This window comes from Labrus bergylta, chromosome 21 (assembly GCF_963930695.1).
Source record: "Labrus bergylta chromosome 21, fLabBer1.1, whole genome shotgun sequence".
Classification (NCBI taxonomy): Eukaryota; Metazoa; Chordata; class Actinopteri; order Labriformes; family Labridae; genus Labrus; species Labrus bergylta.
This window is the reverse complement of record NC_089215.1, coordinates 8,153,635-8,179,975: the sequence shown is the minus strand read 5'-3', so window position 1 is coordinate 8,179,975 and position 26,341 is coordinate 8,153,635. Positions and strand designations below refer to the sequence as shown.

Sequence of the window (26,341 nt, the reverse complement as noted above, 5' to 3'; positions counted from 1 at the left end):
ATAAATCAAATACCAGAGTTAGCTTTTTGGAACTACAACACTGATACTGATGTCAGCAGGATTAAAGCATTCAGGATATTGTAGGTAGAAACTGATATTGATTTTGGTGGCTACAAATCAAGGTGAAGTGATACCAAGGCTGATATAGTTCCTTTTTTGAGCAACCCATATGTCTGTCAAGCTCTCTTTCCTACATTCTCTCCTCCATCCATATGTGTGCAGGTGTAATTTGTGTTAACTATCTGTGGACTTTAAACTGACCTTAGTGCTTAGGGTTAAAGGGTGAACCACTAGATGTACCTGTAAACAAGTCTCTGGGTGACCTGGAAGTTTGTGTATCCGCGCAGAATGCGGGTGACCAGAAGTGACTTTAAATAACTCTGTTCTGTAAACACATCCTGTCTGTTTCCTCATGTTCCCTCGTACGCTGGCTGCCGGGCGGTCCTGTCCTCAGCTGCAGCTTGAAAACAAACAAAGAAGAAGTAATTGTCGCACACTAATAGTAACCACAGATATCACAACTACTGCTCGTGTTGAATGCTAATTAATGAGAGTGTTTTTCGTGGATGTTCGCACACAGAGGGACACATGCAGACACACTTCACGCTCCTATTTTTAGGTCTCCATTACATAAGCTCTTTTCAAACAACAGGGTGTTCTCACTTTGTCAGTATCAAACTGAGAGAGGCTGTAACTGACCAGATTATTTTTACACACTCGTATCGCACCCCTGCTCCTTCTTGGCAAAACGCTGCGTGGCCCGACGGGTCCCACGGCTTACAAAAATGTTGACGGCGGCCGCTATTTTTGACCATCTGCTCTAAAAGGAGGGCATGTTTGAGTCACAGACGCCTGGGATGTACTTGGCATGGGGGGGGGGGGGGGGGGGGGGGGGGGGGGGGCGAAGAGAGAGAGAGAGATGGCTCACCCGAGGGCCAAGCATCCTCCGTGTCACTATGGGCGTGCACAGTGTGCGGCTGGTTTCACTAATGTGTGTTACATTAGCAAGAAGGAGGGAGGGGGGAGGGGGAGATAAAGGAAGGGAGGGGGTGTTCCTCCATGCCTTGGACGGAGAATAAGAGAGTAGATCTCCTTGTTCTTGACTTGTGGTGTAAACACCGTCAGAGAGATGAAACGACCCGAGGTCAACAAAGTCTCAACAACAGTGTCTACGTCTTTAGTGTGTGTGTGTGTGTGTGTGTGCTTTATTTGCAAAGTAGGAATGTGAAACCTCATCTGTGCAGGCTGGAGGGTGTTGGGGCAGTGGGTTTTGGCTGAGAATTAGTATATGACTGTTCGGAGGAAAACTGGCTGCTACAGAACTATTTGAAATACCTTCAGTTTTGCACCTTGATTTGTAAAAATTGCACTGTCAGCTTAAATTTCCTCATTGTATGGATTTCTGTCATTCTGTACATACAATTCATTTCCACTAGGGCTGAATAATTCATCGCTGTTGCAATATGAGCAATATAGCAAAAAAAAAAAAAGTGAGTTCTTGATCAAGTGATTATTCTTTTTACTTTATTCTTTTTACCTTTTTAAATTGTCCTTTATGGAGTAAATATATCTGTTACAGTATAACAGAACTTCCAGTAAGTAATAAGGGCCACTGAATTCTTGGCACTCTTTCTAGAAACTTATCCAAACAGTGAGGATGACGATGATTTCAGCTCTATTTAGAAGCATTCATCCTTTACAGCTCTTTCACCACACTGTTCTCTGTGGTTTGCCTTGATCTTTTATGTCGGAGGTCAAATGGCACACCACACTTACCTTATCCACGAGGACTACCCTCATTCAGAACCTGCTTTCAAGACCTACTTGTTAAATGATAATTCCACGATCCGTGCCGCTGTGTTGCTTTGCGGTTGTTGTTGTTTTAATGCGTTTGGCATCAGCTGATCTGGATGAGCAAATTGAAAAGAATAAAGCAAATCACTCGAGGCTGTGTTTTCTGCGTCCTCTCTGCAAGGCTGCTGCAGACAACTCCTTTTTTTTTATAGGAGGGAGGTGGAGGAGATCATGTGAGCTGTAATTATATTTATGTTGGGTCCCATTCAATCTGTCACAGTAAATTTTGCCTGACTTGTCATATTGTAAATCATTACCGCGGATTAAAAGCTGGTTATGAACTCAAAAGGCCTCGGACGCATTCTGTTTTGTGTCCGTGTGATCGCTGTATTTGTTTGTTTTTGACAGGCTAGTTGTGATGATATTAGCCGCGCAGTGTTTCCAGGATGGGTTCAATAAATTTTAATTGGGAGGAGAATGGGTAATGTCACCGCCGGGGTTGCTTTGAAGCGAACTCCCCTTTCAAAAGAGCAGGCAGTCATCCAAGAGAACAAGAATGCCTCTGAAAGCCTCTCAAGCTGTCCTCCCCCCCCCCACCCCCATGTTTGTCTGAGATCAAAGATGGCGATGGTAAGTTTGACTGTTAGTGCACAATTATAACAATGAACTGCAGCTCAATGCTACAATTGATAAATATGCATATTGTTAGTTCAGTTCCTTATTCAGGGGTGGGTGGGACCAGAGTGGCATGAGCCCCACTAAAAGTTGATTGCCTATCTCAAGCACCACCCAGAAAATGATTAACTATGTTGGCTATTTGCCCAGACAGAGTGGGACTGAAGATCAGACCAACTTTTTGGACTGCGTTGCAACCAATCTCGGAACCCATCGGCTAATATCTGATAATCTTAGTAATTCTAATGGTCTCATTTGCTTTTATAGTTTATAATAAGGTATCAATATTAATTTCAGTTAGTTTCATATGCAGCAAACTCCTCACAAGAGCGTTAAAGAATGATGCATGAAAATGTACTATTGCTAGATGGTTGGCTTGTCATTAAAAACAAACCTATACACCAGAATATTGCATCTGTATAATACCTTAATGATGATAACCCCCCCCCCCCCCCCCCCCCCCCCCATTGCACCAGCAGATCCTAAAACATCTGGCTACGCCTCTGCTCTCATTCATTACTGAGCAACACAAGTTACTACTCCCAAATCACTCAAAGGATTATCGCAGAATGAAAGAACTTTCACACAGTAATACTATTGTTTGGGTTTCCTTTTGTTTTCTTCACCACATTTTGGCACTTAAACCAACTTCCAGTGGCAACTTGTCACACGTGTGGTCCATCACCTTGAACAGAAAAAAGCTCTCTCAGCCTGGCATGTGTCGAGTGCAAAGCTTCATTTGTCTACTGAATCGCCTGTTTGGAGAAGCCCTGAATGTTGCGTCCCTTTTGATTTGAATGCAAATCAAATGTAACCAAATTAAGGCAGGAACATTTCCCTAATGTTCTCTGCAGCTAAATCCCAATTCATCTTATTTCTGCTACCTGAAGACAACATTTCAGCCCTTGCTTGCTTGCACTTGCTTTGGATTTTTTTGCATGCTAGGAGTTCTAAGAGGGAAAGTATGAATTATTTGTGTCATTACTTTTGCTGCTGATAGGATAGGTTTTGCATAATAAACAGCCGAGACAACAAGTGAAAAATTAATGAGGAATATGTCGTTTATGATGCGGGTGGTGTGATGTTTTCTGACGGGTGAAAAAGAAACCCAGCGTTTCTGTTTTTTGGAGTGTTTGTCAACCATCAATTTTTCCTATCATGATTGTTCTGCTCCTGACTATTTGTCTTTATTAATCTGCACTTTGAATTGAAATGTTAATTTACGCTCCAGGAGTCTCAACTATGCAGAACAATGAGGATGAAAAAAGCCAAGATGGCGTGGCTGAAGAGAAAGCCTGAACTCCCCAAAGCGTCTTTTTTTTAATATTTAGCTGCTGTCAGTTAAAATCAAAAAACTTTCTCACTTTCTCCAAAGCTTGGAGAGAGAAAAAAAGAAAAGAAGGGCGGGGGGGAGAAGTGGGGAGGACTTGCTTCACGGGTGAAAGCCCTCGCACATGAATATTTAATGGTTGCATTTTAACCAGAGTCATAAAATCCGAGAGGATGTGGCTGAAAAGAGAGCAGTGAGGAGTGTGCAAAGTAGCCTACTTTGTTTCTTTATAGTCGGAGCTGAATGCCTGAAAGTCATGTTACTCTTTTCTTTTTTTCCTGGCGGCGCACTGAATCAAATATGTGGATTGTGTCAGCGGGTTAATTTAAAGCCCGGGCCGTGCTTTGCTATGTGTCGGGGCCTGTTTTTTTTTTTTTTTTTTGCAGACTAAGCAGCTTGTTGTACAGCAGGAGGAAGAAAATCTTGGACCTCAATGGGCTAAATAGAGAATGTGTTATTCTGACACTTCGTTAATGCGCTCAGAAAAATGGATTTGATACGCTTAAAACATTTAACCAGCAACATCTATTCAATACACATCAATATCAGCTAAATGGAGTTCCAACTTCCCTAAAAATGAGAATATCTACGTATATTTAATGTGCAACCTCTGCTCCTCCACCTCCTCCTCCTTTCTTCTTCTTTTAGTCTTGTCATGCATTTTTTAAATTCTCTTCAGCCATCCGCCCGAGCCAGACTTGCAGCAGACAGACACTGAGACTCTTAGGTTAAGTTTGATAAAGCTCTGTATTTGTGCACAGTGGTGTAATTTTTCCTGTATGTGAGCTTCTCCTTCACCCGGAGGGTAATCGTTTGTCTTTCCAATATTGGACGTACTTAAATAGACTCGTAAATTGCAATCATTTAACTCTGCCCAACTATTACGCTTAATATTGCTTTGTGGGAAAAGGTCAGCCAGGTATTAGATCAGGTTCCGGCAGCAGAGATCATTCAGTCTTTTAAAGCCCCAAAGTAATCAGCAGCGTGGAGTGTACAGTACTTAGTAGGATATGCAGCAGCTACTGTTTATGTTTTCTATCCTCCTTATGTACCCTTAATGCAGTGGTTAAAGTGCGTGTGGTTGGCAGCTTGCAGATAAAACCCACAGTGGATGCCCTAAAGGGAAACAAACTCGAAGGCTATCCCGCACAGGAAAGGTCCAAAGTGCAGTTGTCCACCCTGCGCAGCAACAATGGAGCGCTTGTGCAAACGGAGGCATCAGCAGGCATCAGCAGGCGCTGGCAAGCCTGGCGAACCAGCTTATCAGGAGGCAGGGCGCACTAAGCAGTGGTTGGGTGGGTGTGGGGAAGGGGGTAAGAGGAGGTTAGAGTGCATGTGTGTGTGTGTGTGTGTTGCTGTGTGGTTCTCAATGGTACACAACCTCTCAGTTCATTTGCTGAGGCTGCAGAGAGACACAGCTGGGTCATGCTCCGAGCACTGAGCCCTTTGTGCTCACTTCCTGACTGACAGCTCCGATTTTCAATACATAGGTCGACATGGATGTGTTTTGTGATCATGTATGAGTGGCCGTTAAAGCGATACTACACTGCAAGTCTTTCATTCATTCAGATCACACACTCATGGCTGTTAGCATCAGGCGGAAATCTACGTCACAATAATTGAGCTCATTTGGATCCATGGCAACACGAAATGCTTGTGTAAATTAAATAAATGCCAGCAGGGCTGCTCCAACAAATGAATAACTGTTTGGCGTTCCCAAAGTTCAAGGCGAAATTCAATTTGGGATTCTTTTAAACCGGTAAAAAAGCATGTGGTCCCATTTGATAAGGCAAAACCTCTAAACCAGTTTAGCTGGTCATGGTTCCAAATGATTCCTCAATTATCAAAACATTTATTTAAAAAAAATAAAAAGAGTATAATATTGTCATTCAAGATGCTTAACCTCCTGTTGTTTTTTTTTGCCCATTTCATTCTAGTAAGACAATACCTGTATGAATGACCCTTTTAGTGAGGAAGCTAGTCTTTACTGTATCACTGAAAGGTTATTTAGTTAGCAGAAATGCTTCATGACGTAGATGGATAGATGGATGGACCGATAGATTTTTAGCCGGATGGATGGATAGATTTTATTGATCCCCAGGGAAATTAGATTCCAAGGGGGAATTGAATAAGCTTTTTTAAGTTTTGAAGACTTTTTCTGATATAACGGGGAAAGTCAGAAATCTACTGCCATCTTAACCCCAATACATATTCACATGACTTTACATCTGAAGTAAACACTGTAGATGCAACCGTCAAGTAAAAATTAGGTTGGTGTGACGGATAACTGGAGAAACGCCTACATTTATTCTTAACTGATGCATTTCTTTGTCTTCTTGATGTACATCAAACAGTGACGTTTGAGGTTTAATATTTGAAATGGGAACTAATAAATGTTCAACAACCGCTTCTGTTAGGGAACTAGTTGCAAAGCAGAATGAAGAAGATACATTACACCTACCGGCATTGAAACTGCCAATCAAAGTTCAAGGGTTAGCTTTGAGTGGAAGCTAACAGGCTGTATTACTGTCATCGCCTGTTTCTGTGACTGAGCAGATGTTAAATGACTTTTAACTGGACAGGTCCAGTGGATAAGCGTATCAAAGTGACAGCTAAACATGACTTCTCTCGTCCCTGTATTATACTCTCTACTGCCTCATTGTGACAAACTACACTCTGAAAACCGAGTCTGATTTTAAGCAGCGCTGTTTGTCAGTGGCAGATTTTTTTTTTTTCTGTCTCTGAGCTGTTTGAGGTGTAGGAGGAATGCGTTGTGTGCTCAGAGAGTTTACTCACTTGCAAGATAGTCTGTAGTGCTTTCACTGCAATTCCTCTGGGACACAACACTGGGGGAAAAAAAAAAAGAAGTCTCAAGGTGCCTGTGTACGGCTTTAGATTTGACTCAGGGTTGGTAAATATTTAGAGAGCAAACATTTTGATACCAGCAGGGATTATAGTTGAGGGAAACATGTTTTTCTAAGAATGTAAATGTCAGCTTATTGCATGGCATAACACTTCGTATTGTCACTTTAATTCCAGTCTCTTAGAAGCAGCTGTTTAGACACTCAAAGAAGAAAATCTGATTGTTTTCTCTGAGTCCGGCTTATTTTCGATGTTTGACGCCCACTGAAACTCATTCTCTTTGTTCAAAAGGATCCAATTCATCAGCGGGGGATTGTTGCCGCCCACTGGCAACCAACATATTTGTTCTGCTGCTTCACCTTGTTGGCTTTGTAGAGCAAAGGTGCCAAAGGTGGATGTTAAACATGTCAAGTGCTATCTGCCTTATTTACTTGGATGTTGAATATTCATGAGGCGTGATACTGGTGTCAGCCTTCAGCCAGCCGTGCAGAGAACCAGTGGCAGTCTCTCGAGTCTCAAACAAGCTTGATCCTTTGACATCAGAGTGTCTTTATCCTCTCTCTCTCACGTCACTTTTTACGTTTGTTTTTTTAATCTGCTGGTGATTTTTGCCCCAAGCTGACAATCACTTCCTCTTCCAATTTGTGTGGCGTGCAAGGAGAGCTGTGCTGCTTCCTCGCTCCAAGGCGTTCGGGGACGAGACAGTGAAGGCACCCTGCAAAGAAGAGGAGGAAGAAAAGACGAGGGGAGGGGAGCGAGTATAACCCTATGTTCTGCAGTCATGCCCATTTACTCCCCCTGACACCTCCAGGGACACGCTCTGACCTCTTCAGGGATCTCTCTCCCTCTCTGTTCTCACTCATGCGTCTCCCTCTCTGCGCTGAGGAAACCGCACCAAATTCCTGGTGCATTACAAGAGCTTTCGGGAGGCCCCAGGTTTGCAGCTCTGCTCTCGTCTAGACGGCCGTGACTGTTCTTTGGCAATACAGCTAGCTGCGGTGTGGGGTCAGGCTCACTTAGCGTGGCAGCGGAGATTGCGGCGGTTGTCTCATTAAATCTATGTTTCCTGTGTTAACATGAGAAGCTCATGCTCTCTGTTGTTGGTTGCCTCGGATGAAAGACACCCTCTGCAGGCTGTACCCTGTCAGAGTGAGACACTGTCAACATGGTGAAAGGAGTGGATTAATAATTTGCAGGATGTTAGACTGAGATTTGGGCAGCGATGGAAGAATAATTGAGGTTCGTTGCTAAGGTGAAAGGCAGAGTACTACAGGGTTAGGAATAGGCCTACTCCTCACAATCCTTTAATCATGCTTACAAAACGTTATGTACCCTAGTGGTACAATGCTACTAAATTAATTGACGCACTGCAGAGTAGCAATGTCAGATTCTTTACTGGTTTATTATGTTTTCATTCCACTATACTTCCATACTTTCTTAAAGATTTTCAATGCTAAACAAAAGAAAATCCAAAAGAAAGCTTTTAGCTGCGTTCATCAGAAGAGTCACCATGTTGTTTTTTGGATTTTTTAATGGGTTCTTTTTTATAATTCTTTTTATAAATTACGATTTTCTTGATTAGATCACTACAGCACAACACTGACATTAACAAGTTGTTTGGGCGTCCATGTTAGCTAACAGTTTTTTTTTTTTTCCTACAGACTCCTACAGCTAAATTAGCCTAAGAAATTATCATTAATTTTGAGTTCAGCTCTTGATGTGTAGTCTCATATTTCGTCTTTAAAATATGTTTCAGTCTGAACCAACTTCTGAGGGGAAAATGTGTCTGGTTACAAAAATCAGCATGTTGGTGCTAGCAAAGCAGCGCATCGTCATCTCATCAGTTAGCTCACATGTACTAAGCACTTTTATTGTGGTCAGGGGTTTCTTGTTCTTATAGTTGATGTTCTTATAGAACATCAACACGGCTGTTTTACATCAAAAATATATGTCCAATAAATCCATTTTGTCAGATGACTTTTCACACAGGCACTTTAAAGTTTTTTTATTTAGATGCAACAAACAGCTAGCTTAAAAAAATGGTGCCCGACTCTGAAACATTGCTCAGTCTTGGCAGTTTTGGTTTGACCTACTGGTCTTTTTAAAAACAGTAAATTATTTATCATCCATAGTTAAAATGATATGTTTAAAAATAATTTTGCCTTATCTGCTTTAAGCTAGCCTTCTACGGTTATAGCTGGTTGAGCTGGAGCTAATCTTATCGGCTAACATGACTGGGTTGTTCATTTTTAAGTTGATCGTTTGACTAGTATGTTAAATACAAAAATCTGACGAGGCTCTAAACTGAAGCTTTGAATTGTGAAAAAAGTATTTTCTTTCTCTTTGCAAAGTAGTGTATTAAAATGATTAAGATAGTTAGCATATCAAAGAAATGTCAACATTTTGCTCAAGCACACAGGCCTTCTTGGCTAGATGTACGTAGTATTTCTCTGGGTTTGTTTTAGGAGAAGCAGAGGCAGCCTGAGCACAGGCTCTCTGAGTCCTGATACATGAGCGTTTGGCAGCAGCAGAGGGAATTTCATCTCCTGTCATCTCCCCGTTGATTGGTATTGATTGGTTGGCTTGAATTGGCCTCTTGAATGGAAGTTGCATCAAATAATCCCTCATTCTCGTTTCCCAAATCTATTGTGAGGGCTGGAGAATGATTGTATCAGTGGTTTGGCAGTGGCAGGCTGAAACATTTCCTGCGGGGGTCAGAAAAAGATGTCTTTTTTTCCTCTAGCCTCAGTGTTTTACCTCTTAATGAGACTGGGGGAAAGTTGACCTACCGAGTAATTGTGACAAACATAGCCGAGGGGGAGCTGAGTGTTGCTCTGCCCCCTTCTCACTGTAGTGGGTTAAAGAGAAGAAAAAAAAACCTTGCTGCACCTGCAGTTTGTATAGACATGAATCTTTCCCCAGACAAAACCAGGAATTCGCTGCAGCTTGGACAGATCCCCCTGCCGTGCACAGATGACACGGTCTGCTGTGCTGCTGGACGGCTCTGGCCTGAGTAAAATGGGAACGTTTCAGCATAGTGAACACTCGCACTCAGGAGGTAATTGGAGATTGCCACCAAAAGAACTGCACGATATGCTTTCTTTTCCACTCCACAGAGAGACAGACCACAAAGTTTGATTATGTTTGCAGTCGCTTGTTGTAGTCGAGTGAAATGGGATCAGATGGAAGGAAAGGAGGAAGGCTTTGTTTTAAGAATCTTTTAAAGTAGCTTTAAAAATACTGATACAGTCTTGTTCCATCTGAAGTTTTCACTGTTGAGGTGTTTTCAAAGCACAAGGACATTCACAGGAGCAAACACAAAAAGGTTCTGGCATCCCATTTGTAATTTATGAACCCTGACTGTTACCATTCAATGACTGACAGGTTACGCATTACTCAGGATCCCCACATTACTGCAGCATTGTTGATCTCTTTGAGAGCAGGTGTTCGAGGCTCACGTGAGCTTTGTTTAATTAAGGGAAAAAGACTGCGGATTGTGGGCTCTTTAGCCACTTCAAGTCTGATATGACACTGGAGGATCTGAGTGTGTTCATTGGAAAATGGATGAATGATTGATAAGAGAAGCAAAGCTGCTTCAAGTCCTGCTCCGAGGACATTAATAATGGAGGACACTTTGAGCGCCTCAGTGGCATACCAGAGACAAGAGATTTCATCACCTTGTGGATTTTGCGCCACCCCTTCTTTTTCGTCTTTGATTCCTGTGTAGCACTATTTCGACTATTTTCACAATCATCATGTTTTTATTTTATTTCACTGAGTTTACTTTAATTCTGTTTAATTGTATTCATTTTCATATCGTATCGTATTTAAATGAATCCACTAGATTTGAGTTTTCTTGACTAAACTGCAGCACAAAAAATAACAAGGCTAACTTTTTTTCAGGATGAAAATATGTGCAATTTCTGCAATAGAGGTCTCAAAGTAGTAGTTTAAGGGTCAAAATTGAGCCCCAGGGTAATATCGGAAGTTCCTCCCTTCCACATGTTTTGTCAAATGTGGCCCTCAACTTGTGTTCCTCTTCCCCCCCCCTTTTGATTTGTATACCCAGAATTTTTTTCCACAAGTAAGAAAGTCCCTGCCAGGAATGTGGGGTTGGATTTGGTGTAATTCCTTCCACCTGTTTTAATTCACATTTTTAATTTATATGTAAAATTCCTCTGTGGGAAATTCTGGCCAATTGGAAGTTGAAATCTAGCAAAACGTTTCATCTCAATGAAGTGTCTTCTTCTGCCTCGTGTGCTGTTTCTCTCAATGTGCTCAACTCTGAATATTTGCACATCAGTAGTGGATGGTAATGCCTGATTTTTATTTCACATTTCTTATGCCAGTTTTCTGGAAAGTCAGTCAAAGTTTGCGATAGACTTGGATGTAAACTTATCGACACTTTCCAATTCTGATTTAAATAGCTCATGTCCAGTTGTTCAGCAGCGACTGGCTCACTTCACTCTGCAAGGTTGTGCTCATGGCCGTTCTGGTAGTTCGACTGTTCACTTTGAGTTATGCGTGCCAGAGGTGCCAAAACACATAAAAGCTGTTGGAAGAGGAAAAAGGAAGATGAGGAGATGTTTTTGGCAGTGCTGTTGCTCTGTGAAGCTGCTTCTCCTCCTGACTGCAGAGTAGATCCTGCTGCTCTGTGTGTCTGTCAGGCTCCATGTCATCCTGCCATTGTTCAGGACACAAATCAGCCCTGACTCCCATTGTTCTACACACATATCTGCAGCTACAGCCTGTTCTGCTCAATATCCATGCACTTTGTCATATTTGTAAAATACAGTGTCATCTCCTAGCTGTGATAAGAGGTCGCTGCTGGTTCTGCTACCTCTAGTGTGCCTTTGTGGTCTGAAAGGCGAGACAATGCTGAAACCTTTAGGTTTGCCATCGTCAGTTTGATCAGTTTGTTTGGCCTTGAAGTGCCATGGACCATATTCTCACTGTGGCAATTTTCCTACAATGTAATGCTCAAAGGATATATTTTTGTACTTTGTACCTCAGGTTGTAAGTCATACAAAGAAAGACTATCTGACAATTATTAGCATTTCAATACTTCCAGATTTTGCAACTCAAAAGACAACTCATAGTGAAACCTACATATCGTCATAGTTCAAAGTGCAAAAAACATTTGATAACCTCATTGCTCCAGTTAGACACACCAGCTAATAATGGCACTAAACCACATCCTAGCTAACATTACATTAACAGGGAATTCACACTTTTGCTTTTGTATTGCCTAACACAACTCTATATATGAATGTTCGGTGACTTTTTAACTGAGAAGCTTTGAAATGAAAGGGTAATCTACCAGATACCCTACATTTATCCAACTACAACTTATAGCACAGCAGATCAACAGCTTCCAAACCTGAGCATGACCTAGAAAAAAAGCCTGCTGTGTGAATATGGTCAATAACGTAGGGGTAGTGGTGGGCGGTAAACCAGTTTCAACACTGGCACTGGCATTACATTCTGCCATGACATGGTATTTTTACACGTTTGGTTGTAGTGGCAGCAACACTATTGAGGCCACACCAACTGCATAACCGGCCACAGTGGCGGGTTAAAACGTGATTTGAGACAGACAATGGCTCAAACGTATTCCCCATGTCTTCTGCATGTTTCACTCTGACACTCAGAGCAGAGAAAGTGGTCTCACAAGCTCACTGACCAAAGGGCACCACCTCCTCCCCATGTCAGAGTGGGTGTCAGTCAATGTTTACCATGAATGTTGAATGTTCAAAACAGCAACTTAAGTGGGTGCTCGCCTGCTGTGGATGTGTTCGTCTATGTCCTGGGCTTAAACACAGGCTATGTGCTGGAATGGAGTTGCATCTCCATTACGAACCTACCTGCTAAACCTATGTTTTAAATGATGTATCATTGCTTGTCTTAAGTCTAAGATGATCAAGAAGGGGTGGGACTTTTGATATCAGCTTTGGCAATAGCGGAGGAGACACTAGTCTGATTTGTCTTTTCAAGGGTGAAATTTCCAGGCCTAGAGCTGCTGCTGATGCCAGGACACGACTCCTTTACATTGTTTTCATGTTTTTTTGATGATATTTGCTTTAATTAAAGCACATGTATCTTAAACATACCTAATGGACATTACCGAAGGAAGGAGGAGTTAACTTTCATTACCTAGAAACGATAAGCACTGGTGAGAAGTGCTCTGAAACTGAGGTTGTCTGTGCTGCTCGCGCCAAAAGCGGCATCTGTGGACACAAGCCCTCATTCCTTCCTCCCCCTGTCTAAACGCTGCATCATTGACACGGTCACAGCCTCAACCTCGCTTGTTTGTCGAGGAGGAGAGTGTTTCCGGCTCATGGGAAAGCATTCTGGCTGAAAAGACATCCTGACATTTGTTTTCCAAACACTGTTTGTCTGGCTTCATCTTAGTGGGCAGCGAGGTTCTTGGGGTTGTTCAGTGGATTATTTGTTGTACTGTGGTGTTGATGCGGGCTGACGTCTCTTATGAGAGTTGATTGTATGTTCTTCTTTCATGTGGTTTACACTTTGAGCTAGAATAACCCTTTCGCTTTGCCACTCCATCTCTTCACCCCGGCCAGCCAGTGTGTCTCATTCAATAGCAACGCAGCACGACTCCGCGACAGGCTACATCAAGTAACCTTTACTTCAGAGGGAAGAAAATCGTTTTTCTCACTAAGACATTCACTTTATGCCACATACACTTCTGGGTGCTGGCAATACCCACTTTTCACTGTAGTTATGAAGTGCTCTCACTTCTCAAAATAAATGATTGTGGTTTGCACTTACTCCTGCAGAGCTGTGCTTGATGCTACCAACTCCATAAGATGAAATGTTATATCATTTGTTGTTTGGACGGACATAAAAAAAAGTACATTAAAAAAAAAAAAAACTTCAACACTTCAAAGAATTCAACAATGACACCCAAGAAACATATTGTGAGTGTTATCACAAAGTTAAAAAAAATATTTGGTAAGTTTTTGTTAAGCTTTGGTTGAAATCCAGCAAATCTGGCAGAATGTTTGGTTTAAAGTATACCAAATTTGCAGAGTTTCTGTTGGGAATTCTGACTGTTTAAACAGTGTACTGAATTATTACTCATTTATGCTAACATTGTTGTATATGGCATATGAGAATTTAATAGGGATGTAATTAAGCTTATGATCTTAATTGGATCTTAACATCTGGATAAATCAACATATCTGCAAAGGAACAGCTTGAATATGATCAACATTTGATTGAATTCATAATTTGTCCTTTATCAATGCAGAGTTTGTTAAAACATATGGCTCTGGCGTCCATAACGGCCTGCCGGGTCTGGATGTTTTGGTCCAATAAGCCGCCAGACATTTCTCAGCATAGCGTTGCCTTGTCTATGACACACGAAGAGCCCGCAGATGAGAATCACCTGTCTGTGGTGAGCCCCGGGAAGCAGAGCCCCATCTACTCTCAAGGCGGGTTGTCACCACGACTATTAAGACTAATAGCGGCAGCCTGTGATAAGCACAGTTAGCTGAATTCATGACCCGATCGGCTGGAGCGGCGAGAATCATTTCCACTTGTGTGTTTTTCTGCTGATGCGTTTAATTTTGATCCTGTCCAATGCTGTGACACCAGAGGGAAACCAGAGAGTGCCAGAAAGAGAGAGGAAAATAGAATGTGATGAAGCCTTGGGTGAAATATTGATTGGTACAATACAGGATGAAAGCATTGCGACAATGAAGGTGCATTTAATTCCATCATATCGCACACACAAAGGATTTTTCAGTATTGTTGATGTTGATGTTGAAGACTATGCACATTCCTTTTTTGTCACTGATAGCTTCTTGTGGTTATTACAGACCAATTAAAGGTCTTTGTTAAAGGCAAATTACATGAAAATCAATGACAAGTGACATGTGCAGTTTCCCTGTTTCAAATAAAGAACCATGTTTGCTTTTGTTTTGCTTGTAGATACCACCACAGGCAACCTCAGTACAATGGAAATTAATAAGAAATCCATTGTGAATTCCAAATGACATGAAAAAACAAACATATTCAACAATAATGCCCTGGAATTGCTATCTATCAAAAAACGTGTCCCTGTTGGTTGCAAACTGAACACTTTAACTCCTTCCTGTATTGATCCCATGACAAGGTAACAATTGTGACATTTGGATAAAGGTTATGTAACAGACTTATAGAAGTAGAGCCAGACCACCTCCCTCTCAGCACTGATCTTCTTCATGTATGGGTTTTCATTCTATCTTTAGTACGTTCAATATTAGGGCCACCCGCAATTATTACTTCAGTTATGTCAGCCGGTGAGTAGCTGAAAATAAAACCATCTCATTCTCCATTCCAGAGCTGCACTTATGAGGATGTACCAAAGTGGAGTGCATGATTTCATGGGTTTTAAAGCTATACTAGTCAGCGGGAAGTGTTAACCTAAGTTCAGGTTCAAGTGGAGTACAGTTTGCTAGTTAGCAGCTACAAACCAGGCGTGAGCGAATTAAATCAGCATTACAAACCAGTGATCTCCCAAATACAGATGGAATGACCAAAGAATACCCGGAGAGCTGCTTGTAATCATTTCAACACATTCAGAATCATAACTGCTTTAAAAGGTTTTCATGGTCAATCACATTCAGCTGGTTTTATGTGTCCAGAGAGGCATGATATTGTTTTAATTGCTCTGGAATGTAGTATAGTTTTCACAATGTTACTAATACCTAATACCTAATAATACTAATACCTATTTCCGTCGCTGGAATGCAAACATTTTTATAAATTCTTGAGATGAGATGAGATTCAACTTTATTGTCATTACACATATACAAGTATAGAGTAACGAAATGAGGTTTGGCATCTCACCAGAAGTGCAAATAAGCAGAAAGTGCAAGAGTCTGTGCTATGTACAGTAATTCTGTGCTATGTACAGTAATTGCAAAATTTACAGATGTAGACAAAATTATTTAATTATTTAATTAGAATTATTAGGTAAATCTGGATGGCTGGATTAATGGGATGCAATAAATATAAATAAATGCTATAAATAAGTAATGCTACAAAACATGTAGTTTCATAATGAAACATTAATGTCTGAAGACTGATGGACTACTGGGGTTTACTAGCAACTACTAGTGAACTAAGAACATCCTTATCAAGGGGCAGCACTAATTCTATAATCTGCATTGGTTCTGGTGGTGGAGAAAGACTTTTCAGTTTTTTGGTTAAACTGACCCCTTATTGCGACATTGTCAAACTCCAAAAGGATTCATAGGTAAAGGCTCGTCTTAACCTTTACGCATCACATGTTCACAATCCAACAAAACCTCACAGTAGAATCCATCCACATGTGTGTAGAGCATCAGATGCTTGGTGCCCCACTATGCCCCCCCTGTCCTCTTGGCCACTACATTGCTGGTGTTAGCCGATTTAACAGAGATCACTGGAGGATGCTGTCGGAGCACTTGTGCTCCTCTTTCTGCCTCTCAAAAATGCTCTGCGTAGAGTGGCCTGCTTAATGCATTGTAATGGTTGACCATTATTTACGCAGGGGATAAACAAAGAGAAGCGTGGAATTGATGGAGTAATCCACTCTTGCAGTCATTAGGCATTGAGATGGAGGAGCTAGTAGGAGAAGCCTCCCTCTTACCCCTCTCGAGTGCAGCTAATGGAAATGGGACTCATTAAGACACCTTATACTCCGACGCACCCAAGATCATGAGCAATTGCTAATTGATTGTCGTTAGCGCTCTCGCAATGAGACGCTCTGCCTGTTTTCTCATTTGTTATGAACGGCTTTGTTTTCTCCCCCCGTCTCCTTCGCTTCATTATTGATGTTGCTGTTTTTCTTTCTCTTTCTCCTCTCCCTCTTCGCCTCGAGAGTCCTCTGCAACTGAGTCATCGTAGCCCTCTTAGTTGGCTGGAAGAATCGCAATCTTGAGAAATGCCACATGTGAATCTGTAGTGTTACCCGTCATTAGAAGGCAGACGAGTTTTAAAAATCTACATCCTATGTTCACTAATGATTGTATATGCTTGAAACCCTCGTGCCAAAGGAGCGGATGTAGAAAATGTGCTTCTGCCGGCATGGTCACGGTTGAATAGCGAGGGAGAGGCAGGTCTCTTTGCTTATTGGCTCTGGAAATTCCTCCATTTTTCCTCTTGAACCAGCAGATTGTGTTCATCTCAGCCTTTAATCATTATCCCCCCTCCCAATAGTAATGTGCTCTCTTTTCCCCTCCCTTGATTCCTCTGTGGATATGTCAGCTCCCCCCCCACCCCACCCCCCCCTCATTGCTTTTCCTTTTTCCTTATTATGAGAAGGAGGAAGAAAAGATAAGGGCGGGAGATGAAGAAAAGGGCTGAAAATGCAAATACAAGTCCTTGGTTCTTTCTTGTGACAGATCAGGCCTCATTACACCCACCTCTCCTCTTGCAATTGGCTCAGGACTATCACCGCTCTATACCTCTGTATCGCTTGTCCCCATTATATTATAAAGTCTTTTACCTTTAGGAAACCTCCTCTGCTCTCCAGCCGGTGAAACGGGGAGAACAGCTAGGTGACCAAAGAGGAATTTATGGCTGCAGGGCACACCGTTTGCTTTGCAGATGAAGCAGTACAGAGTAGGGGAGGTGTGTGGGGAGGAGGGGGGGGCATCATTTTTATGTCTGTGGCCAGACGGTGCAGCATTTCTTTGCTTTAGCGCTCTGCCAGCAGCCTACACCTCTATCTATCTCCCTCGTGGGAGTTGCTACCACCTTCTCGCTCTGATAGAGAAAGACTTGAAACAAAGGAAGAAAAATACAGGAGCCCGATCGGGCAGCTCTTCCTTTTGAAACAAGATATACTGTTGAGAGGGAGAGGAGGAGGAGGAGGTACAGTGTTTAAGCCATCACTTCCTGTAAGTCTCACAAAGACATCATCACATCTAATTAAAAGAGAGGGACATTCAGGTATGATTAGGGGGTTTCATTTCACAATAAGGGGTCTTATTTTCATGGTTTGTGCCATCAATCCCCATCAGTAATAGTAAGAGTTAGATAGCTTCCCCTAAATGTCTCAGTAACTTTATATTTAAATTAAATGGCAATTAATATAAGGGGGGGGGGGGGGGGGGGGGGGGGGAGTAAAAAGGACAGCACATAGAAAGCAGAAGTTTCATGACCTGTTTTGATCGAGCCTTCCAGCTTGGCTAGCGTGTTAGCGCTTAGCTCCCTGGCTGGCTTGCCAAGCCTTTAGCAACACATAGCTGATTTAAATTCAGTGAAATGAAAGTCCTTAAATAATAGAAATTGAATTGGAAAACCTATTCCCACTGTACCTACAAAAACAGAAAGAAGTTTAGTTACCACTCAAACTGCTAGTTCCTGGCTAGCTTGTCAGCTATTAGCTTGCTGGTAAGCTTACCAAACGTCTATCATCGCTAATTTTACGTAGTCTGTTACTTTCTGGCAGACTTCAACTTAAAATTAGTAAGCGGTCTTTTCTTTCCATACATAATACCAGTAGAATAACTTCCTGGTCATACATAAAAGCTAACTTTTGTACTATCTGTTTTGCACTAGCAGTTTGTCTGTGAATTGAGCGTTTGTCATCAACATTTGAATGCAGTTGAGATTTTCTTGTGAAACATTAGCTAATTTAGCCATCACCTGTTAAACCTTTTGATGCCTCATTATTCCCAAACAATAGCAGTCATTTTTGTACGTTCAATGTTACCATGACTGAAAGACAGAATTTCTAAAAGAGCATGTTGTACTCTACACCAAAGTTTGCTAATCAATTAAAAATATCCTTTAAAGTTAGCCTCAGTTGAAAGAGAAGCTATTACGTGTTCAACTTGTTTAGGTGATCCGCAACACAAACAACCGATGCTAGAGGGCAAACACATTGGGAAGTTATGCGCAGCAGGAAGTAAATGACTTGCATTTGCATGGATGAAACACGTAATTGGTAGTTTCTGTGATGCTGATCTAGTGGCACAAAACATGTTCAACTGCAGTGTGCTCCTGTGTGTGTTGTTAAGGATTTGTGTGTGTGAGGCTGCACATAATTACAGCAGCGGTGGTTAACTAGGCGCCAGTGATTGTGTTAATCAGCAGAGAGTGAGGAGTGGGGAGCTAACTACGCCGGCGTCTCATGCTCTCTGAATGTATCACGCTAAAACACCATTATCTCTAAACCTGTAATCATCACTACGGCTCTCATTTACTGCAGTGGTACTCTCACTGTTGATGGCTTTTGCCCAACAACAACCCTCCCTGTGTAATGTATCTATCCATATGGATGTTCCACAGAGAGCAGCGGCATGTGTGTTGGGGAAATGTTCAATCCCTCCTCTATTAACCTGGATTTCAGAGTCAGTGAGTACAGTACAGTTAATACAGGCTTTATAACACCATCGCTGTAATTTACAAGATTAGGTTAACATTCCACTAAAAGGCTTTAGAGTAAATTGAAATCACACAGCGTCCAATAACAACAAGTAACAAATGATAACAGAAGGTTTCTTTTTTCTTGCACTGTTTCATGTTATCAATTTTTAGTTTTATGAAAGGATACACATCCTACTAAACCTCAGTAACAGCTTATTGATTTGAATGCCAAAATCCAAATTTTCTGGCATAGATTCTGTACATCTTTAGCCAAAGGGTATTTAAGCAAATACACCAAACTAACTGTCATAGTTTTTATTTTAAATTAAACAGAATGGTCAAAGGGTTCATCATGAAGTCTATAAATTAGATTAGTTTTGAATGATATACTCAACAACATTTCCAGAGCCCAAAGGGATTTCCTTAAAAAGTTATTGATTATTTAAAAAAAAAAACAAGTTTTAATTGACCTTTCTATGATTTGACTTCTTTGAATTGAAACTAACAGTGAAATTAAAGAAGCAGTTTACCAACGGTATCATGAATAGTGATTCAATAATTCTTTAAAGCCCTGTGGTCCATACAAAACATGTCATTTGGAACGTTGATGAGTTATTGACATGCACACTTAATTCCTGTTAAATAACTTAATTTGTCTATAACCCCATCATTAGTGCAAATGTAAACACATGGTGAGGTGAGATGATTTCCAGCGTGAACTTCCACTGATCTTCTGGAAACTGAAACCTTTCTCTCCTGCTGGAAATCTTTACAATCGGACTGTCATTCCTACATTTACCAATCTAGTGTCCCCCTCAAGTGTCTTCTTGAAAAGTAAAGATGCATATCTTGGTCGATTTCTTGAAGGCTTCAGAGACAGGAAGCAGCCTCAAGCAGGCGTCATGAGTTTTGGTGCCAAGCTTACAAAGAGGAGCGAAGTTTAGGGGGTGAACGGGGGGTCAGAAGTTCCTGAGATGATATTTACTGAGAAAATAATGATCAAAACGGTTCCTGTACTGATTTTAAAACTATGTAACATACCCATCTAAAGAGAGAAGGTTAGTTAATGTTGCGTTTTCAAGTATACCCCTTACTTGATTTAATTGTAATCTGCAAATATTTGAAAGATAATGCAGCTCTGCATGTTTGTTTTCTGTGCCTATGTTATCACTATAGCTCATTATTTCCCTTTTCATTGAGGCCAAAAACCCTCTTAAAAACCTAATTAATTCTCTTTCCACATGCTTCATGTCCTTGTGCATTCAAAATCCACTGTGTTTAACAGTTAAAATGCTAATTTTTCCCACTGGGACTAATGGCTGCAGAGAGCTGGCTGTGTGGACAGACGGCCTGTGGCTCTCATGAGCTTTTCCCCAAAGCCTTGAGATCAGGGCCAGGTGAGAGTTTCTCTCCAGGTGTCCCTCTCTCATTGTCCAAGCGAAGACCCTGTCTGACTCGCCGGCGGGTCTCATGGCAACTTTGCACTGAATGTCTGTTCTTCATGCAGCCAGTCCAAACCCTGAGTCTGTCCAGCTCTGGTGGCTGCACCGACAGCAGGGATTTTGACTCCATGAGGACCCAATTAAACCTGGGAGGGCCTCTGTGAAGGAATAATAACAATGATAAATGCACCTATGTGGCCGGCTTAAGCTGGGAGAATTGTTTATTGTGCTGGCCTGGTTTGACACATTTTACTCCCAGCTCCCCCCACCCCCAAGAATCAGGAGGTCCAGGATCTCATCTTGTGTTGTTCTGGTCGTCTATGTGGGAAAGGAATGTGCATGTCCTTTGCAGTGGCTCCAAATTGTGTGAATAAAAGACCAACTAATGATCATACATTTTTAGTGTGTGTGTGTGTGTCGGGGTGCAGGGTAATATCTCTTGGTGTGCAGTTTTTGTATGCATGAAAAAGGGAGAAGTGTGTATTTGTGGGAAATGATCTTTTCTGGATTTTTGCTTGTTTGCTAGTCTTATTCATTCACAAGTGCATACACAGTTACGATATCAATTATTCTGTGTTAATAAATCACTCCTTTTAGTTAGTGACACTGTTGTTAAGACTTTTGAACTTACTTCTCAGATGGGAAGATTTGCTGCTTCTTTAGTTTTTTGTCTTTCTTAATTAAATAACTTCATATATATTGAGTCATTTTTCTGGCAAAAAAAGGAACTCGATGATCCTTTATAAAAAAAAAAGACTGACTAACCAATATTTATTTAAACCCTTGATGGTAAATCATGAAATAAATCCATGACAAATTTCCCCAAGGGAACAATTAAGTGTATTGTATAGTATGGTATCCTATCATATCATATCGTGCCTTATCGTAACATTTGCAGCCACTTGAGTTTCAAAAGTGTTATTTCTTCTGTCAGGTGGTAATTTTCAGAAATGGAGTGTAAATTCTCCTTTAATTAGATAACAGGCTTCTGTATTTCATTTTTTCACTTTGCCAGCAGTTTGTCAATTACTGCTTGTGGTTTTATGCTGCCAGTCAGTCTTTGTCTGGGCTCCGAGCCTCCTCCTCGCCGCGCTGCAGAGCCGTGTTATTGTACTTAAACAAATCAATTCTGTTGCAGTTGAGCTTTTTTTCCCCTCCATCCCCCGTCATTATGAACTGTTTGCAGTGCAGAGCACATTGATTTTTCTCAGCTCTGGAAAGGCTGTTGATGAATAGCACAGAGGTATCAGGGGAGAATCTGGCTTTAAAAAGGAGGGACCCAGCATCAACCCCCTCCTCCTCCTCTTCTTCTTCTTCTTCCTCGCCACTTCTCCTCCCTCCCTCCCGACCCCACTGAGCCCACAGCGCTCCTCCACATTATGTTTTCACAGAGTGACACTTACAATAGGGGAGAAATACTACCTGAAAAATCTTACAATGATTAAAAACAGTGTAAGGCACAAGAGGCCACCTTCTCCCGCTGAATGTGAAAGTACACCTTTTGGTTCCACTGTTTTTGCATTTGGAGCATCAGCCGGGTGCTGTCAACAAAAGCGTGAGCTCAGGAGAAGCCATTGGAGATCTGCTGGGGGAAAGAAATGGCCAGTATTCTGTGTTTCGCCTAGCAGAAAATTATGCAGAAAAAGGGTTGCCCAAGAATTAAACAAAGAGTGTGTTAAGTTGAAAAAATGGCATGTCACACTCTTCTACACTCCATAAATTCACTTGCGCTACAGAAAAACCTTGAAGGCATTTGTTTTCTTTCTTTTCATCCACCATTTCTATCAGCTCTTTGAAATATTATGGTTGATTAAAGGACAAAGCTTGAGCATAGAAAGCAACCAACAGTTTGTTTTTTTTGCTCTTCCAGCTAAGAACCACACTGCCTTTAATTATGATTATGTTTAGGTGCTGCTTTAACCTAGACCCTTTATTCAGAGTGAGGACTTTAAATTTAACTGTCACCTACTTGACCTCTCGTGTGAAGGTCATCTATCTCACCATGTAAATTGTCCTTTATATTTAAGCTTCAGTCACTAAGAGTTACAACAGACACATCAGCCGCTCCACACATATTTAACAGCTGCGACACTGATACACTAAAACATTTTTTAAATCATTTTTTAACAAATCTAAGCTATACCACTGAGCCTGTATGGATAAAGTATGACAGGTGTTGTTGTTGTATGGTCTGGCCCAGAAAAATACTTAAAATGAAAACAAGCTAGCGGCACCTACGATCAAGTTGAGCTAACGTTCATGTTAGCGGCTAACAGCCTCTCTGACATCCTTTTGTCTACCAAAGAGTGTTGGATAAACCTTGTTCATGAATCTGTTAATGTTGTGATTTTACCTGTGATCATTATTTTCACAATAAACAAGGATAAAATAACCGTTTCACCCTATCACTATTTTGCTCGCTCAAACTCAAACTGCTAGCTAAATGTTTCACTTTGCTAGCTTGACTTTTCAATATCTGCCAGCAGCACACTTGATATGATATGCTTTTTTTTGCTGTGTGTGCAACTCTTTTGTGTAAAGAGAAAGAACTGATTTTTGGGGGCATGAATGGAAGCTATGGTATATGATGATATTGAGTAGAAAGCTTACTAAGACACCAATTTAAAGGCAATGTTAGAGGCATTTTGGACTGTGGTAAAGGTATAACAACAACAATTGAGCTATGGCAGAGTGTGAAATATATACCAATTTTTTTATTTTATTTTTACATTGATAAAAAACCTATAATACTATAATTCACAATAACCAATGTGGTCATTTTCAAGATCTGAGTGTCACCGGGTCTTTGCATGAGAGGCCTGGAAGCATAGGCTAAGTGCAAAGCAATATTAGTGAAGGTCTCTCTTAATAGGCTTATCTGTCAATCTGGAGTGGATTGTGAATGCGCCCTGTCAGTGAACTTACTGTGCGGCGGATGTTTATGATACCATACTGATCATGTGAAGTATCAGTTGCTGTTTTGATTCGTCCTTCATGGGCACCGGAGCGTGAAGGAGCTTATCCATGCAGAGAAGGGAAGTACATCACATTAAGATGGAAGCCACTCAGAGCCTGAAGGAAGCTGTGAGGAGGGAAATCATTGCTTGATTTTCAGAAAAAAAAACAAATGCAAATGTAATATATGTCAGGGTTTGGAGAGTGGCTGATAATGCAGCGCTGATTGATGTTTTTTTTTGTTTTTTTGTTTTTTTTTCTCTCCTCTGATTTCTCTCAGGGACAGAAACAAGAGGCGCTGAAGTGTTTCCCCTCCTGGTGTGTGAATGGGTGGGGGGGTTCTTGGTGGTGAAGAATCCAGAGTTGAAGTCAACACAGGTGAGTCTTCAAAAAAAAAAAAAAAAAAAAAAGATTTGTTTGTACAATGGCACCTGCGGAGCCCAGGTTTTAGGGTGGATAATGTGGTTACTTTATGCTAATGTTTTTAGCTATTAGCGTTTATTCAAGCGGTATTCAACATTATTTTTAGTACAGTCAAGGTATCGTTAAATGGTTTATAATCTTACAACAGGTTAGACTTTGATCAACTTTTAGAAAATAAATTTGCCCTGTTGAACAATAGGAACTTTACAGTTGATGGTCTAAGTGAATAAAGCCAGAGAGTCAATGAAGGCAAACATTTTTAATCAAGTAACTAGCCTTGTCTGTAGTCCCTCTATCGCAACATTTTTTTTATGGGAAATGTGGGTATTAATACCACAAATTAAGAGCAGGACTCGTGCCTGTGCCAAAATAAATAACATAGCTATTAACAAGGCATCATTTTGTTTTTAATCCCTAAGATTTATTGAGCTCTGTGATGTTGCTTTGTTGGAAAAAGTCTATTCCTGGAAAGATGTTTTTTTGCAACAGAAGTTAAACAAAGCTTGTTAATGGAAACAGATATCTGCCTCCCCTACAATGATTTAAAGACTACAACTTTGTTTGCTCGGACATGCTCTATCCTCCTCTGTGCTCAAGTGTCTTTGGTAAACACTCAATGGCAGCAGTTTGTGTGTGGCCAGAGTCAGCTCCCCTTGCACAGCATGTTGATTTCATTGGAAGCTCCTGGGGGGGTTAACAAAGTGCTGTGATGTGTGATCTGTTTTGTTGAAGTCCATGTGCAATTGGACAAATGTGTGCAGGGAAGGACTTTAACAGCAGGCCACCAGTTTATCCTTATGCAATATGTAGTTCAGTGTATGTTCCGCTAAAAGAGAGAATTATGTCGTGGAAAGGGAATGTAATTGGTTCGTCCACTGTATTATACAATACAGCTTCGGCTTCATGGATTAGGAATTGGGGCATCCAACATACATACACACACTGAATAGATAAGAGTGGTTAATCTTGATTAGAGCAGTGTGAATGCTGAGAAATACGGTGCCCTGACAAACATCTGCCCGCCACACAGCTGAGTGGGATAAACCAAAGTGATTATTGTCGAAATGTCAGGCGAGGTAGGCAGCGAGAGCAAGTGGAACGAAGGGGGATATGACACGAACAGTGGCATGACACGAGTGCTTCAGTTCAGAGTCAACTCTCTCTCTCCCAGTGACAGATTGTTTTTCACTCTGACTATCGATGCAAGGTTGTCTTTTTTTAGGCTGGGTTTGATGGAGAGGCTGCAGTCACGAAATGGTGAAAATCTCGCTTAGGAAAATGTGATCCACGAGATTTTAAGGCAAATAAAATCTCTGTAACTGAAGCGGCTTTAACTATAGAAGTAGTTAAACTAGTAGTAGTTAAGCTAGTGCTCGTTTAGTCAGCTTAGTCTTGTCTCTGATGCGCCATTGTAAGAACATTTAATAAGCGAACACATATAAAAGACCGGCCATATATCTACAGAAATGATCCAAACATTTGCAGAAATGTTGGAGAGGTCTGTTACATTGATTGTCTGATTGATGAGTCGTTAAAATCAGTTCATAACAAAAGCGTCATTTCAGTCGGTTCATGTCTGAAAGTTCCAAGGTTGTTGTTTGTCTCTGTTGCCCTAGTAAAATATGTTTATATTTGAGAAGCTAAAACTTATTTTTGAGCTTAAATAATTGAACAAATGATGGCAAGATGTTTAATCAATCAGTTGACTTTTACAGCTTTGTGCCCTGTTTCGTTTCAGTTGGTTGATCCCAGAAAGTTGCTGCATTTGTCTTTGTCTTTGCTGCGACATGCAGTATGTTAATGAAAGTCTGATCTTTTTTATTTTTTTTGACAAATGAATCTTACAATCAATTACTTGTTTGCTGGGTAGTGTCTAGTTGATAAGTTGATGAAAGCCATCGATGAACAAAGTCTTATTTCAGGTGGTTGATGTTTGAGGGTAGCCAGGTTGACATTTGTCTCCGTTGCTTCAGTTGGAGCTCTGAGTAATTGCTTTCCTCTGTGAAATGTGAGGGTTTCAAACGTTCTGTTAACCTTGCTAGAGGAACAAAAAAAAAAAAAAAAAAAAAAGGCCAGAAAAAAAAAAGTTGACTTCCTGTCAGTGGTCTCTGTTTCTCTCTGTTCTTGTGAGATCTGGAACTGATAAGTGTGAGGCCTCTGGTAACTGAACAGGAAGGATAGAGGGCCTGGCCCTGGAGCCCCTGACTCTGCACACATGTCCAACTTCCCTCTGCACACGCAAACAAAGAGAGCCAAGCCCGCCACTTAACTTCAAGTTTCAATTCATTTAAGCCTATTAGAAGGATTATTATCCCTGGTTGGAGTGAACTCTGGTTCTGAAGAGATTTCTGTTGAATATAATAACAGGCAGGCATTTTGATTCACTAGACCTCGGCCAAATTAATGCTTAGCAGCAGCTTCACACCCAGGCCTAATCATAACTCCCTTGTTCCACTGACCGGTGTTGAGTCAAGTGGAAGTACTTTATTAAACAAGC

General features: G+C 41.2%; 1 protein-coding gene across 3 annotated transcripts in view; it reads left to right on the top strand.

Moving 5' to 3' along the window:
* The window catches only part of LOC109996052 (zinc finger MIZ domain-containing protein 1), a 120,761-nt gene that overhangs the window by 9,219 nt on the left and 85,201 nt on the right, over positions 1 to 26,341 (top strand). For 2 of the 3 annotated variants that reach the window (XM_020649993.3, XM_065949901.1), the window contains exon 2: positions 23,702 to 23,799. The exons of the other annotated variant lie outside the window; for it this stretch is intronic. The gene's annotated coding sequence lies outside the window, so the exon portion shown is untranslated. The remainder of the gene's footprint in view (positions 1 to 23,701; positions 23,800 to 26,341) is intronic. 3 annotated transcript variants of the gene reach the window in all.